Source organism: Bicyclus anynana, chromosome 1 (assembly GCF_947172395.1).
Source record: "Bicyclus anynana chromosome 1, ilBicAnyn1.1, whole genome shotgun sequence".
NCBI classification, from domain to species: Eukaryota; Metazoa; Arthropoda; class Insecta; order Lepidoptera; family Nymphalidae; genus Bicyclus; species Bicyclus anynana.
The window spans coordinates 2,234,976-2,251,321 of NC_069083.1; the positions used below are offsets into that span (position 1 = coordinate 2,234,976).

The window sequence follows — 16,346 nt, forward strand, 5'->3', positions numbered from 1 at the left end:
ATGGATGTGACGAATCATCTAAACAGTATAACTTGATTCGGATCTATACTACAACGTTTATGCCATCGTAACTATTACTGATAATGGCTAGTTATAACGATAAATAGCATTTACTTTGTAACTTACAAAACTCCATCAAATACATTGAAGTGACGAGACATCGAACCTGTATAACTTGGTTCAGAACTATCTTGCAACATTTGTGCCATACTAACTATTACTTCAAATGGGCAGTTTTAACCATAAGTACCATATTTTTGTTAAACGGTACTTTAAAAAATCAATAAAATAAATGGATTGGACGAATCATCGAAACTGTATAACTCGACAAAAAGCTATACTACAATGTTTATGCCATAGTAAAGATTGCTGCAAATGGCTAGTTATACGTATGATTTATTTTGTTTGCGGGCACTTACAAAACTCAGTAAAATGTATAGAAGTGACGAGTCATCGAACCTGTATAACTTGGTTCAGTGCAGTCTTACAACATTTGAGCCGTAGTAACTATTGCTCCAAATGGGCAGTTCTAACGATACGTACCAGTTTTTTTTCTTGGCGGGCACTTTTGAAAATTGACAAAATGTATGGAAATAACGAATTGTCGAACCTGTATAACTTGGTTCAGAGCCCTCCTACAACTTTCATGCCATATTAACTATTACTAGAAATGACTAGTTCTAACGATTCGTGCTATTTTTTTTCGTTGGCCGGCACTTTCAAAAAGGGCCCAAAATGAATGATCTCCTTTGGCTTCATAATAGTAATAACTCCCGAGCATCTTACAGAGAAAATTCCTCGTGGAAAAAAATCTTAGAAATAACTGCCAGCCTATTTTAACTCGAATTTTAAATTAAATCATTATAATAAACATAACTGTCGATAAAAACTAAACATGCTGAAAAATAAATATTTGAGTTATTTAGTTTATTTTTATCAACTAACAAATTAAACAACAAATCTGCACAAAACCTAAGGGTATTATAACAAAAACAGTTCAACTCGCTTGACATTTAACAACATCTTCCCATTTTTTCCGAAGGCGGATCAATATATTCAGATACTTTTAGCAACGAATACGATCATGCAAATGAGTAGGGAGATCTCCAAGTAAAATACATGCGTTGGAATACAATATACTATGGACAAACCAAGATATTGATATACCTATTTATAACGGTGCTCTGACCGGATTTAGGCCACTGTCTAATTTGAGATTACCTTTGGGATTATTCATCATCGCCTTGCCTAAGATTTATAATGACGGTACCTACTTAACTTCTATCCTATGTCGATTCGTCATCTTGTAATACTCTTCCACGAACTCCAATCATATCTTCTTAGGTCTTCCTTCTGTTTATTTTTCCCAATTGCATATTTATCATTCTTCTAGTAAAACGACTTTCAATCCTGCGTATCTTACCATAATAAGATGTTTATTGATTCCTTAACTTTTTAGTCACTGTGCCACATAGAGACAGTCCGCATAAATAAATATCAAATATAGGTATAAATTATAGCTATCAGAGAAGATACTAAATATACTAGGTCTAGGTTTAACCTGCTCTAAGAATTACGATACATGGTTGGGATAAATTACTGCCATCATTCAAAATTGACACTGTTACTAATAATACTTTGAAAATAGAACAGATAACTCTAGCATAGAGCATAACAAAATATTGATCTTCAAAGTAACGCCTGCTTGAATTCATTCTTCCACTACACCAACATTGATAAGCAGATTGCCCGTGAAATTAGTTTTTCGGTTATCTTCAAGTATGTCGATCTTTAAACAACAAGAATATGTGTTGCTCTAAACACATAGCAAACTTTTTATGGAACTACTTCATATAGTATAATATACAGACAATAGACATGCTTATTTTATCCCTATCTTTTAACCTTTAGTAATGATATTGAAGGTGTGTGAAGGTGGTAATAAAAACCCAGTGTCAGTGTTTTTTCTTTCTTTAAGTCTTTCCCGAGACTGGAGGGGAATATTGGTCATATTAAAAAAAAGATATGGCAAACATTCTTTAAAAAAAATCACATGTAGGTATAGATAAAGTAATATCGGTATAAGAGCTGCCTATTCACATCCATTGTGTAGAGCAGGCTAAACAAATTTGCTTTTAACCGCAAGGCTCAGAAGAGTATTAGCTGCAAAGTGTATTTTTTAACCGGAGCATATAAATCCCTGGGAACTCCATTCGTCTTCCAAGGCTATCTCTAAGCCGACGGAGCGGGGTTAAAATATATTGGCAACATAAACCACCGCCAAATCCAGTTTTGTATCGGGGAAACATGCTTTCCTTACGGCACATAGCAGGTCCACCATACGAGTCTTTTAAAGTTTGGAGCATAAGTTTAGTTTGGATTAAGCTTTTAGCTGGCTAAAGTACTTAAAAAAATATTCCTTTAGTAGTTATGATTTATTGGTAATGAGATAGTTGTGTCACCAAATTATCTTGGATGCATCGCATTCAGAGGCGTACAAACTGTACATACTAAAAATTTTAATAAAAAAAATACAACCAACTTGAAAACCTAAAAACGTACCCACTAAACTAAAAAGCGAAAAATAACATCATAATATGTTCTACCTGCTGATCAGTATGAAGGCGGTGCTAAGCCGGTGATGTATTAATTCAAGCCATGTGAGAATATCTTATAGATTTAGATTTTGCAGACAGTGTTGTTTCATGTGGTCCTGTCAAAAAAAAAATACCGACCGAATTGAGAACCTCCTCCTTTTTGAAGTCGGTTAAAAATAGAAAGCTCCTCTTCTTTCTTGGATAAATTATACACGTTGATTATTAAATTAAAAATAATAACTACATTATAAAATATGAGTACAAATATGCCTTACAATCCATATGTGCATATCGATAAAACAATTGCAAAATAAAATCGTCTAAAATCCACCTATTCTACGCAAATAATTCACATCTTTAGGACTCGATACATTTTGCGAGACAGGATTAAAACCGTATCACGAAGCAACACAGCAGAAGGCATTTTGAACGTTGACGAAACCGTTTTTTCCGTAGGATTTACGGAAGATCAAACATCCGCGCCGCTTTTAAAATAAACCAGTGGAGTGTCGAGTGATGAGTGTTATGAAAGGGTCTATCCCTCTTCATAAAACGCTACATTCTGACGATGAGAAATGACAACTGGATAAAAACGATACACGGACAAATATTTTGCGAAATTTCATACCGCAATATCACGGAGAAAAATTTTGCAGTCACACTTTTTATTTTATTTCGATGACAGGCTTGCGTTTGACTGCGATCTCTCCGGAATGCTAATTCGTTTTGTTCAACTTTTCAGTCAGGTCGGAACAGATTTATGAATTTTAAATTGATCTCTAAATTAGCCATTTGCATCTAAATAGTGAGCGAAATTTAAGCACTTAAATCCCTTATAATAACTTTCTATTTTTACGTACTGTTACATCTTCACCGTCAACCCATCATCGTCTCTATACACTGAACATTAACTCTTCTTAAGATTGAACAAATCAAAACAAATCGATAGATTACATTAAAATCAGTTAATGAGTAATGGTTCTACCTGTTCGGAAAGCAGATTCAACCAATAAGGGACGTCAAAAATCTCACCAGTTGATTTTATAAAAAAATGAGTGTGGCCACACGATCTGAACTGAAATGTCTTTAACTCTCCGCCTTGAAGTCCGTTCTCCAGATTACATTTTTAATGCATTAATCAGCTTACTCCCAATTCAAGCGAGCAATAATTTTTATTTACAGGCATAAACTCTATACAAAATATGCTTACTACTACTATACATTGGTCAAAACTTACCAAATCATGGCTAATTAGAATGGTTAATAAACTCAATTCCAGATGTCAAAACATGTCACTAGGATCGAATTCATTTTCTATTCACGTCCTGGTGAATAGATACCCAATACGAAGTAAAGAAGTTTTACTTAAAAACCGTTACAATATTACAATTTTTGTCATTCTTTATGCAGAAAGAAAAAGTAGAACGCATTGCTTTCATAAGTCTGTATGATCGAGCCCACATTCTTCCCCGACACTAATTTTAAATTCAAAATTCATTTATTTCAAGCAGGCTCAGTTTACAAGCACTTTTGATACGTCAGTTGACTATTTGTAAAGATTCTACCACCGGTTTGGAAGGCAGGTTCTGCTGAGAAGATACCGGGAAGAAACTCAACAGTTGCTCTTTTGAAGTCATACAGTATTATAATTTACAATTGATAAAAATTAAATTACAATTTCTTATAGTTTTATTTCTTGTGTGAAGGTGGAAGCGGATCCAATGGCCTCCAAGCACCTTAATTAACCAAGCACTTTAATTATGACCCTGCGCAGATAGTCAGTCAGGACAATTGTATAAGTACAGATGCTATAACAATTTGTAGGTGGAAAGCTCTCGAAGCGGGAACGGTTATTTGATCGGAATATCGCGCGTCGTCGCCGGCAGCGCACTCGAGCGCCTGTAAACCGGATTACATTCTGTATTTTTATTTGAACACTACTCGATCACAAGATATTTCGATCCTGAAATTCAGTAAAGTACCTCCAGTTGTACTCTATTAAAATGCGGCATTTCCTGATATTTGAAACACGAAACACACTTTGCGTTATAGGAGTAGTTCATTGGGGGTCGACTAACCAGGACACCTCTGAAATTCATGAACATTGGTATAAAATAGTCTGCTGTAACTGTAAAACGCGTTTCAAATTCAGATGGATTACTAAAGTTGACTAATTAATTTATCTTTTCCATTCCAGAATTGTAATCAATGCAGTTCTAAACAAGAATCCTGACAAGGGAAGGTGGTCGGCAGGTACTCTATAAACATGCGGCGTTTTCTGATGTTTGAAACAAGAAACACGCTGTGTATTATCGGGTTAAGTTATTGTGTGAAACCGGCATTGAGAACTTATGAAAAAACAATTGAACGAATTTTTCTGTTTGATTTGCAATGTTTCTGGGACCCTCGGTTCCAAAGTTAATGGACATACAAAGTACGCTACTGTAAGACAATAATACAATTATATAACATATTCACTAATATAACATCTAGATTTACATTTATTACGAATAACTTTTCTTTTAAAACAGTATTGAAATTCTCTAGACATGCTACAGACTACTTATTATTATTTAAGTTTCATCTTATTGAGGGATAATTTGGATCATGTTTAGATCAAAGCTTATAAAACAAAAAAATGCTTCATAAAATAATCTGACAAACAAAATGCTTATTAAAAACCCTTGTAAGAGGTATTGAGGCCTCGAGATCCTAATAACTTCGCGTCAACGTTTTTTGAGCTGAACTCATATCTTTTATCTGGTACAGGGAGTAGGGGGCCAGGTGCTATTGATTTGAAGGTATCTCTATGTACTCGTATCAGTTATATTAAGAACCTATGTGAATTAAATTAAAATTGACTCTGTTTATCAGTAATCGTCGATTCGATACTATTCAACCAATTTAAATTTAATTGTTTTTCACGGCTAAACTGGTAAGCCGATTTAGATGAATTTTAGTATACTACAGTGATAAAGTGGTACTTGTAGAGGCTAAGTTTTATCCCAGTAATAACCACTGACTAGGTGGTCTGAAGACATCAAGCGGGTTACAGGCAGCCGCTGGATGCTGGCGGCCCGAGACCGTTGTGCGTGAAGGTCCTTGCAAGAGACCTATGTCCAGCAGTGGACGTCCATCGGCTGACAATGATGATGATGATGAACATCCATGGATCCTGCGGGTTTTGTGAAAAACAGAATATCACGCAAACGGAGTTTCGCGTTTCTGCTGGTGTAGGCTTAGACCTTACGGTATACTGTTTTATGGCAAGGCTGCTGATATATAAATTCTATATTAATAGTTCACAAAAGAGCAATTCGAGCATTAAATAAATTAAAATCGGAAATGAAATTTTGTGAAATGACATTTCAAAATAAGCAACAAGCAAGACGAGCAAAACCATATCCATGTTCATAATAAATATGTTGATTAAATTAAGCATGATGATAACAATTAACTACATTCTAGGTATGTAAAGGCAATCACAAGAACATTATTATTCATACGCGGAACTTATTTAGTCGTACACAGCTGAACGTGACAAAAATTAAAATTGCCTGCACTACTCGGCTAAAGTTAAAGGTACAAATAATGAATTTACATGAGCGTCTGAAGTTAGAGACGCAGTTTAAGACAGGTGATTTATTACACTCCTTAGAGCCGGGAATACGTCTGCATTCATAAGGGCTGATGAGAATGGAAATGAGGTCTAATTGCTTGCTCACGTGCCGGTAAGAAAGCATCTTAGCTACGAGTGTAATATATCAACAAGCCCATAGTTTCTCATTTCTCTTATTACACTGTTTTAATTGTTTATGTGTGTGTACCATCAGCATATTTTAATGTTTCAAAATCAAGACTTGTAGAAGGACATTTGTAACTTGGACTCACTTGCTGTTCTAATGTGGTTTGGCGGGTTGAAAGATAATGTTTGACTCTAAAATGATCGCGATTACTATCAAGTAACCGGGAACGACACCAACGTCTTAACGTAGGCATCCACTTATCTGCATCGTACGTATCGGACGCATCGCATCAAACGGATTTTTAATTTTACGGTACATGAAATGCGTTTGTGCGATGCGAATCAGTGGACGCACCCGATGCATACGGTGCGGATCTGTGGACGCCTACCAAACGTGCTCTCTGAGTTATGGCGGTGTAATATCATTAACTTCTCGAATCCGAACTGCTAATGATAGTAATTTGTTGTCTAATAAAGAAACCTAATATTTATAGCCATAGCCATAGCCTCAGTATCTTACATAAAACGCAATATCACTACATATTGTATGTTCAAATCTTATTCAGTAAACAGTTTTGCAAATTAGTCTCATTTTTTTTCAATAGCTTATTGACTAAGAAGACACACACGCAAATTAATTCCTTTTTTTATAAATAACTTATTTTGTGTCTCTTGAATTACCCACATTTAAAAAAAATTTAGAACAACCGCGAATTCTAATAATTAATTGTTAAGATAATAGATAACTAGAAAGTTCATTACTCACAACAAAATTTATTTGAATGGAGATGAAATTCCAAACAGATCCAAATTAAAGCCGGCTTTTGTCTCTCGTTTTTGAAACAGGCACTTAAGCCGCGGGGAATATGCTGAGGGAGTGATAATTTTTTTTTAATAGCGGCTAGGAATTTTAAAGAGCGAAATTCTGAAATTAAGAATGGTTATTATTTCGGTAAATAAGCCTACGCAGAAGAGGTTCAATTATATTCAAGCTTAACGAGTTTTATATTTTGTTATCATTGCTTGTCTACATTTTCTATCGACGATATTTGTAACAACTATTCAAAGATTGGCGTGGTATCGCTTGCGTATGTGCGTATTTTGTCACGTATCCATTTTTCTGTCATTTGATAACGCCAGATTTTGAGTGATTTATTTTTGACCGGATTTCCTCTTCAGTATTTTGTAGTTAAACGGATGCGACATAATCTGTTGATTGGTTTGGCTAGAATAATGGAATATTTATTAGCCGTAAGAATCGCACTAATGTAGATTTTGGAAATTTTTCTCTCCTTCGAGTACAGTACTTAATTCTGGACATTGTGTTGGTTTTTGTGCCCCTAATGATCTGATTTTATGTTATGTAAGTTAGCACATGACTGCAATCGAGCATGATGGTAAACAATAATGAAACTTATGGTAGATCGTGCTTGTTTTGAAGATGCCTATTCACCCTCAATATGGGTATCAAGTCGGAGCGAACAGAAGCTGGAATAACAATTAAGTACGTAACAAGTGAAAGTTAATAATATTTAATTCATATAATTGTAGGTATATACATCATCAATCTCCCATACACTTATTATTATATTAATGAGCACGAAGTTTCTGCGAGGAGCTAAATGAAGCGTTCACACTAGTAGTTTAAGGATTATTAACTTACTACAGTTAGTTAAATGGCACATTGATCCGATTACTAAGGTAAATAGGCTTGGACTTTCAAAGCTTAACTTAAGAGGGTGATACACGTATATTGCTATTAAGTCCCGTAGAAAGTTCGAACGTATATAAAGTTACATATTAATCATTCTTAATGACTCTTAATCTATATTCTATAGTATACTACTAACTGTTAATTAACGGGCACAACTCAATAATTGGCTATCGTACTTACCCGCTTACTCGTAGTTCTAGATAAGTTTGTAAAATGGTGGTTAACAAATTAGCATGTGTAATTAGAATGTTTGCTTTGAGCATGCTTATTCAGGAACTTAAGGTACTGTTACACATGCTCTAAAATAGAATGCTAATAACGTGCTATAAAGTATGCTCCATACGGCAATGCTTATCATCAGTTTACATTTACTAGCAATAAGCATGCAGTTTTTAAGTATGCTCCTGAATAAGCATTCTTGTGTGCGACAGAAGTGATAACTTAAACCTGCTGCCGTATACGTGAGAGAAAGGGAAGCCAGACAGAGAGGCGCCGTAACGCATTACGTTACGAAGCGCTTTACCCTCCCATAATAAGTTATCACTTGAAAAAGTGAACAAGAAAACACATCCCTACAAAAGCAGCCTTTGCAGTGTTAATGTTTTTTCGTGGTTATGCAATGCAAAGTTAATACTTATGTTTTTATATTTTAAAACAGATCCTAATTTTACCACATGAACGAAATCACGGCCATCTGCTAGGTATTATAGGTATTGCGGAGGTAGGTATTTCCGTTAATAAATGACGTTTGTTAGTAAAACAACCTCAAAAATTAACAATTGAAAAGGGCTAAACTGTAATTCTAACAACTAACTCGTACATTGAAACCACAAAGCGGTAGACTGGCAGCCATTCCCGAAATTAATGGCACAAATATATTGACAAAACATCGAAAGCGTGCAAACGACGGACAATCAAATGATACTATCGACATTTTGGACGGAACGCTCATTTAACATTAAAGTGAACACAAACAAACGGAAAACAAACATGATGTTAATTCAAAATGAAGGCATCACAGTTTTATATGCACATAATAACACAAGGTTTACTCGAGCATACTATATGAATCACAGAATTATATGAAATGCTAATGCTGACACTTTAGTTGAATTATACAATAATATGAATATTTTTTTAACTGTGAAACAGAAACAGAAATTTTCATCCTGCTCCCAACAACCCTTAGCCTTAGCCCGCTGCCATCTTAGATTGCATCATGACTTACCATCAGGTGAGATTGTAGTCAAGGGCTTACTTGTAAGGAATGAAAAGAATAAAAAAAACTTAATTCGAGTTTGAAACTGCCACTGTATCTAAATATGCAAGAAAGCAAAATTTCCTAAATATGAACAGCGAAAGGACGAAAATATCGAAAACCGCTTAACGTACAAACATGAAATTTGTCAGTGAGGTAGGTATAGTTAGCAAACGTCCACGTTTACCTAGGTAGACCTCTTTAATCCGGCCATCTCGAAAGTTCCATTCATAGCTGGATGCATGATGATGAGGGTGGATAAAATTGCGGGCGTCAGAAAGTAACGAAACAATCACAAAAAGCGCCAGTGAAATAATATAAAAAGGATCAATGCAGCTTAAAATTGCATATTAACAAAGAAATTTTACTTATCTAGCACATTAAATATAGTCCTCGTCATTAGGACGCGAATACCCGGCGTAACTCCACGTAGCCGGATATGCCCTCATTTCGCGAACCGAGTCCCGTCGGAAACCTGGCCTCTATCTGAAACCGGTTACAGCTACAGCAATAGAAAATTACAATTGCACATTACTGCGTATTCATACTAACTTTCAGTATAATTTATTTATTCTAATAATACGCTCCAAGTAACAATAAAAATGGATATTATTCCAACAGTATTTTCATGTTGTTTTAGTTATTACCCAAATTCATAATTTAAGAGAATGAATTCTTGTGATTCTATATACTCGATACAGTTTCTACAAGCAGTCGATGTTTGTGGTATTGGTAAATGGTAACATTAGTTGAAGAGTTGGTGATAGAGTAAACTATGTTCAGAAAGTTTTACCACATGTAGTTCGAACAACTGTTGAATATGTAGTTCGAAGAACTGTTGAAGGCTTAGATCCCAAGATTCAAGAAACACTTCAGTTGAGATCCACAAATACATAGAATCCTAATTGTTTGATAAAAATATACGTAAGTTTTACTTTGAAATAAACGAATCAAACGGAGAGAACAAACAATTTAAATCTTAAACAAAGTAAAGCAATCTACAGTCCAAACGTTTTAAATGAAAATTAAAATTAGCAGTAGCAAATCCTTAAACAAAAATAAACAAAAAGGGGGAGGAAAATCAGAGGACCCTACAAATAAATGACGCCGAATGAGCGGTGCGGACAATGGACGGCACTAACTCGATTACACCGTAGAACCTTTATAAAATGTTTTTGCTGAAGATAAAAGTTGGAAGTAATATTTAAATGTGTCACTGTTGAGACAACGACGGTTAATATGCTCGAATCCCTTGCGACTACAACATATTTATCAGGCGAAACGCTGCTTTTTGCGTCAAAGGATCATTGTATTAGATATTCTAACCGACTGTAAAAGCTGTTGGGAAGTTTGAAAAGGATAAAGAAGACTTTATCGTTACACATATTACGAGTGCCGAGTTAAAGTATACGCTTTTATATAAAATTATCATGAAAATATTTAAAAAAAATGGATTCACGTTGTTTCTCGCTAACATCAACCTATATGAATTATTAACCTGGTACTTAGTTAAAGTGAAAGATGAGAATTAATGACCAACATCGTAAGCAAATGATATTGAGAAATTCCCCAATTGCCGTAACTTCTCGAGTTGACCTTTGCAAGAAGTAGTTGAACATATATGACATCCAGTTAAATTGATTAACTTAACAAATGCCAACGTACAGAATTGCTAATCCCAAAGTTTGGTTAAGCCAAATGCAAAGTTATAAATAATTTTATTTCTAAAACAAAGGATTTATATTAATTAATTAACTAATTAATGTAAAATGTAAATGTTACACCCTTAAGTGAACAAAGAAGTCAAAAGCCTACAATGAAATTAAAAATATGACAGAAACATTTTAAAGGGTGCTACGCAAATTTTAAATTAAATAAAAGACAAATTATGGATCCTTTCCCGTAGTGCATTAGCAGAGCATTCCTGACACCTTCAGTCTATCAAGAAACTGAAATGGTTGATAAACGAATTACTTTACCGGTCTTAACAATTCCAGAGTGCACTATGCGATGCGAATTCCTCCTGTACAAATAGAAAACGAATAAAACATTTATGCTGTCTTAGCATTCGCAATTTGTCGTGAAAATAAAATACGACTCCCCCTACACACTTTCTCGATTTACGGAGCCTTAGAATCGTATTTGCTTTGAAATACGGCGGCCTTTGAGAAATGAATATATTTTTTTACTGCGGTTAAATGATAAGTATTAGAAAAATCCACTGAAATTTTCTTTACGTTTTTCAGAATGGTTCAACAAAAAAGACATTCAAATTAATCTGACCTAAATTTCAGTAGGAACCATATGTCAGTAAGATAAATACGATTAACTTAACCAAATAGCACAATCTATTCACGACTGAATAAACCGAATAAATGGTGCAGCCCATGGCGATAAAACAAAAACAACTGACATTGGGGAAATTGCTCGTGATAAATAAGGTACGAGCATATACCTCATAAATCAGAAAATTCCCGAAGAAAAGGCAATATCAGGAAGTTAGTCTCACGTGAGACAAAGATAAATGTGTCCCGATGAATAGTTGTGGTTACAGCTGCTGTTTATGCTTAAAGCATAGTGTACATAGAGCCCCAAGGTGCTGAAATGGTAACCACTCCGGAAAGCGTAGTGTTGTTTGACCCTCTACTAGGTGGATCAACTAAAGCGGGTTACAGCACCAGAGGCACTGCTTATCCGTACACAGCTTTGAGGGATTCATTGATCCACCTCTTAAATGGTCCCATATTATAATTTTATAGAAATAGCAGTAATGGTTCCACAATTATCCAAAGACAGCTCATGACAATATTCTCTGGAAGTGGAAGTCTTTACACAACAATAATATGGTGATGATGATCATAGTATACGCTGCAAAAGTTTACCTAAAATAATTGTATTGTAAGTATGTTAATTCGATAGTAATTTATTTTACAAGTACCTGTCTACAAAAAAAAATATTTATAAATATTGCGATGTAGCATGATAAAATATAACTACGGAACTAATTAAACTGCAGTGAACTTAATCTTTCGTTAAGATAAGAATTCATCGAGTTCATTAAATATTTCTTCAACGGAAGAATGGTTCTTAGTTTTATTAATGAAATGTAAGATAGGATGGGATTAACAGAAAAGCTAATATAATACCTATATCTACATAGTTCTACTCGTACATATTATGTATAAATTCTACAAACGTACAAACTTACATACATTACCTCTTTATAATATTAGTATTTTGATTGAATGCTTGTTAAATTAGTATAGATGGATATATAAAATTGCTTCCAGGTGGTGAATTTCGTTAGTAAATAAATTATAACTAAAAGCGAAAGCTTTTTAATAAAGTAAGAAAGTGTGCATTTCCATCACATTTTAATAGCTTTTGTGTTTAAAGGACAAAATGTTATCAAAGTGGGGCATCTCTAAGTGCCCTTGAAAGGCGTCTTAAAATCACCAAGACGTAGCAAGTCATTATGAAGGGAAATGGCCAACCCGTTTTAGGCAAATTCAAGAAAAATTATGGCCTTAATCCTGAAATATTAAGAAAAAAAATATAGCAAGAAAGCCACCCCTTTAACATAATAGAGTAGATCTGTAATAAAACTGTCAAACGCAAATTCCGTACCCACAAGATAAGAAAATGGAGATATTAGATACGTTTTCAAATAAAATGGGTACTTTGAAGAGACACACGTATACCTATAGTAAGAAATAAAGAAGGATAACATGATCACCTCATATTTTAATAATCTAACTAATATCTTCCGAATGGAATATGAGTCCATGATCGTAACGGTCATAATCTGAAAGCGTATCCAGGTACCTGTCACTTATATCCATTGATCAGTGAATTAGATAAAGCACTTTGAGCAAGCAGAACGTATAATTGGCAACGATCTAGCGGCCTCACTCTGACCCCAAATCGATGATTGTTCCACCAAAGATAATTTTCACGCTTCACTGACGCTTTAATATAAACGCATTGAACGGGCGAGCCGATTTGACGAGGGTACTGGAAGGCTTTTCTGTACTAATGATCGTCAATGGACTTTTTACTTCTTACACTTTTTACCTTTAAAATTCGGAGCTCGATTTTTAGTATAGAGAGCACTTACTTCCGCATGACATGTCCCGATCCAAAGCTGGGAGATAAGTGTGGGCTAATTATATTTAGCGAATGTTCAGATTTATGAAACATGAAACAAATTAAAAACAAGAACATTTGTGAATTGAAACTTAAATGTACGGTACTCAACATTGATAATGACGACAATATAAACAGGAAAAATAGAATGGAGTTGAAGAATAAATAAAATCGACCTAAAACGGATTTTTGTCTCGAACGTATCGTAAACTAGAGATCGTGATCGGGAGACTCAGGTTAACTATTGGACCTAAATAAATCTTATTCAAGCAAGTAAATTGACGATATATAAAGTTAATTCTAACGGCGTTGACTTGGTAGATTGCGGAATATAGCCCCAACTACACAACTTCTATGCCACCTCAGCGAGGGTTCAATTTGCACGCTACGAATTCGAAGACCTGCCAACGGCCTGCTCTGAATGGTAATTAGCTTGAAAAGTTATTCTAAGAACAGTTCCAAAGTTTGGTTGAAATTATCCCGGCAAAGTCGTCCACGATTTATCGTCCGCACGAGTTTGCGTTTTACACGTTAGATGAAAAGGTTGAATATGTTTAAGCCTTAACTTAAACTAACTTTTAAAAGTAACGTACATAGTCAACTATATATTTACTCGCCCAAATTATTTCAACTTGTTGATTTGAAATAATTTGGGCAAGTAAATACTTAACTACGGCTTGAGTTTAACTGTAATCCAAACTCAACATTGGTTACCAACAGGGTAAACATCTAAGTTGACTTGCCTAGTTTCTTATTTTGCTATGGAGTTAGTATAGAAGGGTTGCTCGTTGAGCAGTCCACATTTTAACTGTTTGGATTAGACACGTTGATGAGAAACTTCTGTGTCGCAATATTTATAATTTGCAAATTCTGCCTGCAAATCAGTAACATGAGCCGGGCTGTATCAGACTTTTTCCCCCAATTTCATAAATGATGTACTTATCCAATGTTTTTCTAATATTTTTATGGTTAAACAAGTTTCAATCAAGTCTATGGCTATTTTCATAAAACTATAAGACAGTAGGTATTAATTACACGTGAAACAATGTGCATTGTTGTTTTACAGAAAGCCCCCGATGCTCATTGTGCTGCAGCGAGCGAGGGAGCGCTTTCACGTAATCGGCTTGAACGTAGTGCCGCTTCGCGATAAGGGCTTGGCTGCGGACTGAAACGGACTTGTATTGTAGCGTTCGTACGCGCGGCTAATGTTCGCCGTACTCACTACTGTTATTACCGCTTATTGCGCTTATTGCTTGTTCACGTCCCTTTGTTCTTTTTTTAAAAAACGCGATATATTTGCTGCTCATTGCTTATTCTCGTCCCTTTGTTTGTCTATTTGCGAAAGCGCTATTTAGCGCCATGATTGGCTTGACTGCAGATTGAAACGGACATACATTCCTGTTCTTACCGCTGATTGCGCTTAATGCTTGTACTTGTCCTTTTGTTCTTTTTTCAAGCAACATATTTGGTGATTTTTGCTTGTCCTTGTCCGTTTTTTTTCTATTAACAAGATCGACATAATGAGGGCTTTCTTTGGACTAACACAAACTGTGTTGTAGCGTTCGTACGCACAACTAATCTTCGCCGTATTGTTAATACCGCTTATTGCTTGTTCTCGTCCCTTTGTTATTTTTTTGAAAAAGTGATATATACATTATACATATAATTGTTTGCTTGTTGTTGTTTTTGGTTTCTTTATTTTTAAAAGTATTTGGGTATTTGCTGTAAGGGCTTTGCTACGGACTGAAACGTTCTTGTATTGAAGCGTGTAATGTTCGCCGATCTCTTATCACCGCTTACAGCGCTTATTGTTTGTTCTTGCCCCTTGAGTTTAATTTTACAACGTTTAGTGATATTCTATAAGTAGAGCGTAGTTCCGAATGTGGGTTCAAGGGAGCCGCTGAATAAAAGCGGTTCAAGAGCGTGGCTTTCAAAGTCCTTACAAGAAGCCTGCTTCTATGGACCCTCAACACTGACTTGTATTGTCGCGTTGGTGAATGCGCGCCTAATATTCTGTCGAAAAAGCATAGTCCCTTCGCAAGGTCCAAAGAGAACAAGATTTTCATTTCAGACATATTGGTCGACAATATCTGTTTCTCTTCAAGATATATGTCGTTGACACATGCTAAGCTTACTGTATAACAAGTGTTATCGCCATAGTATCACTGTTTCAAAGATGCCTTACATGGGCCTATTTTTATTAAGAATATTTTCAGTTCAATTTGGTAGTTTTCAGCTGGGAATTGGATGGGCAGTAGGATAACGCAAGGACTTTGGTGGATAAGCTTCCAAAGGTACGTAAGTTTGCACTGTCTGATTTAAAAACTCTTGAAGCCTTAAGAGATTTTATATCTCAAATAAAATTCTCACTATTGAAGCATCGGTCAAAGCCAGCTTCTAACAAATCGAATGAAGTATAGCGAATAAAGAGTTGCAAACGTGTGCACGTCGGTGAAATTTTCTTGCCAGTGCTAGCGAGGCGACGCGGTGCACTATTGACAAATTTATTAGCCAATACAGGAGCTGCTAGTTTATTGGTGTACTGCTGGAAAGTGGAGCAATGGAATTGAAGGGGTTTGAGTGTTCTCTATCGTCGACTTTATAGTGGTCCAATGCAGTGTCAATATTTTTGAGGATAAAGTCGTTTAACGGAGCAATACTTGAGAGAATACTAGCATGCTTAACCTATTATACAGGCGTAAATTTACAATCAAATATCATCAAACTGCGGTGACGTAGTTCTAAAGAGTGACAGTGAAGTTAATGAACATTTGGGAGTATCTAAAGAGTGACAGTGAAATTAATGAATATTAGGAGTAATCTTTATAGTTATTATTGAAGAACCAAGCAGACTGATCACCTGATTAAACAATTATTCTGAGTCTT

General features: G+C 35.2%; 1 long non-coding RNA gene across 2 annotated transcripts in view; it reads right to left on the reverse strand.

Moving 5' to 3' along the window:
• The window catches only part of LOC128198481 (uncharacterized), a 108,636-nt gene that overhangs the window by 58,416 nt on the left and 33,874 nt on the right, over positions 1–16,346 (reverse strand). Inside the window, exon 3 of one of the 2 annotated variants that reach the window (XR_008251236.1) lies at positions 3,728–4,496. The exons of the other annotated variant lie outside the window; for it this stretch is intronic. This is a non-coding gene — a long non-coding RNA (uncharacterized LOC128198481). Of the gene's footprint in view, positions 1–3,727; positions 4,497–16,346 lie in introns of those variants that run through there. 2 annotated transcript variants of the gene reach the window in all.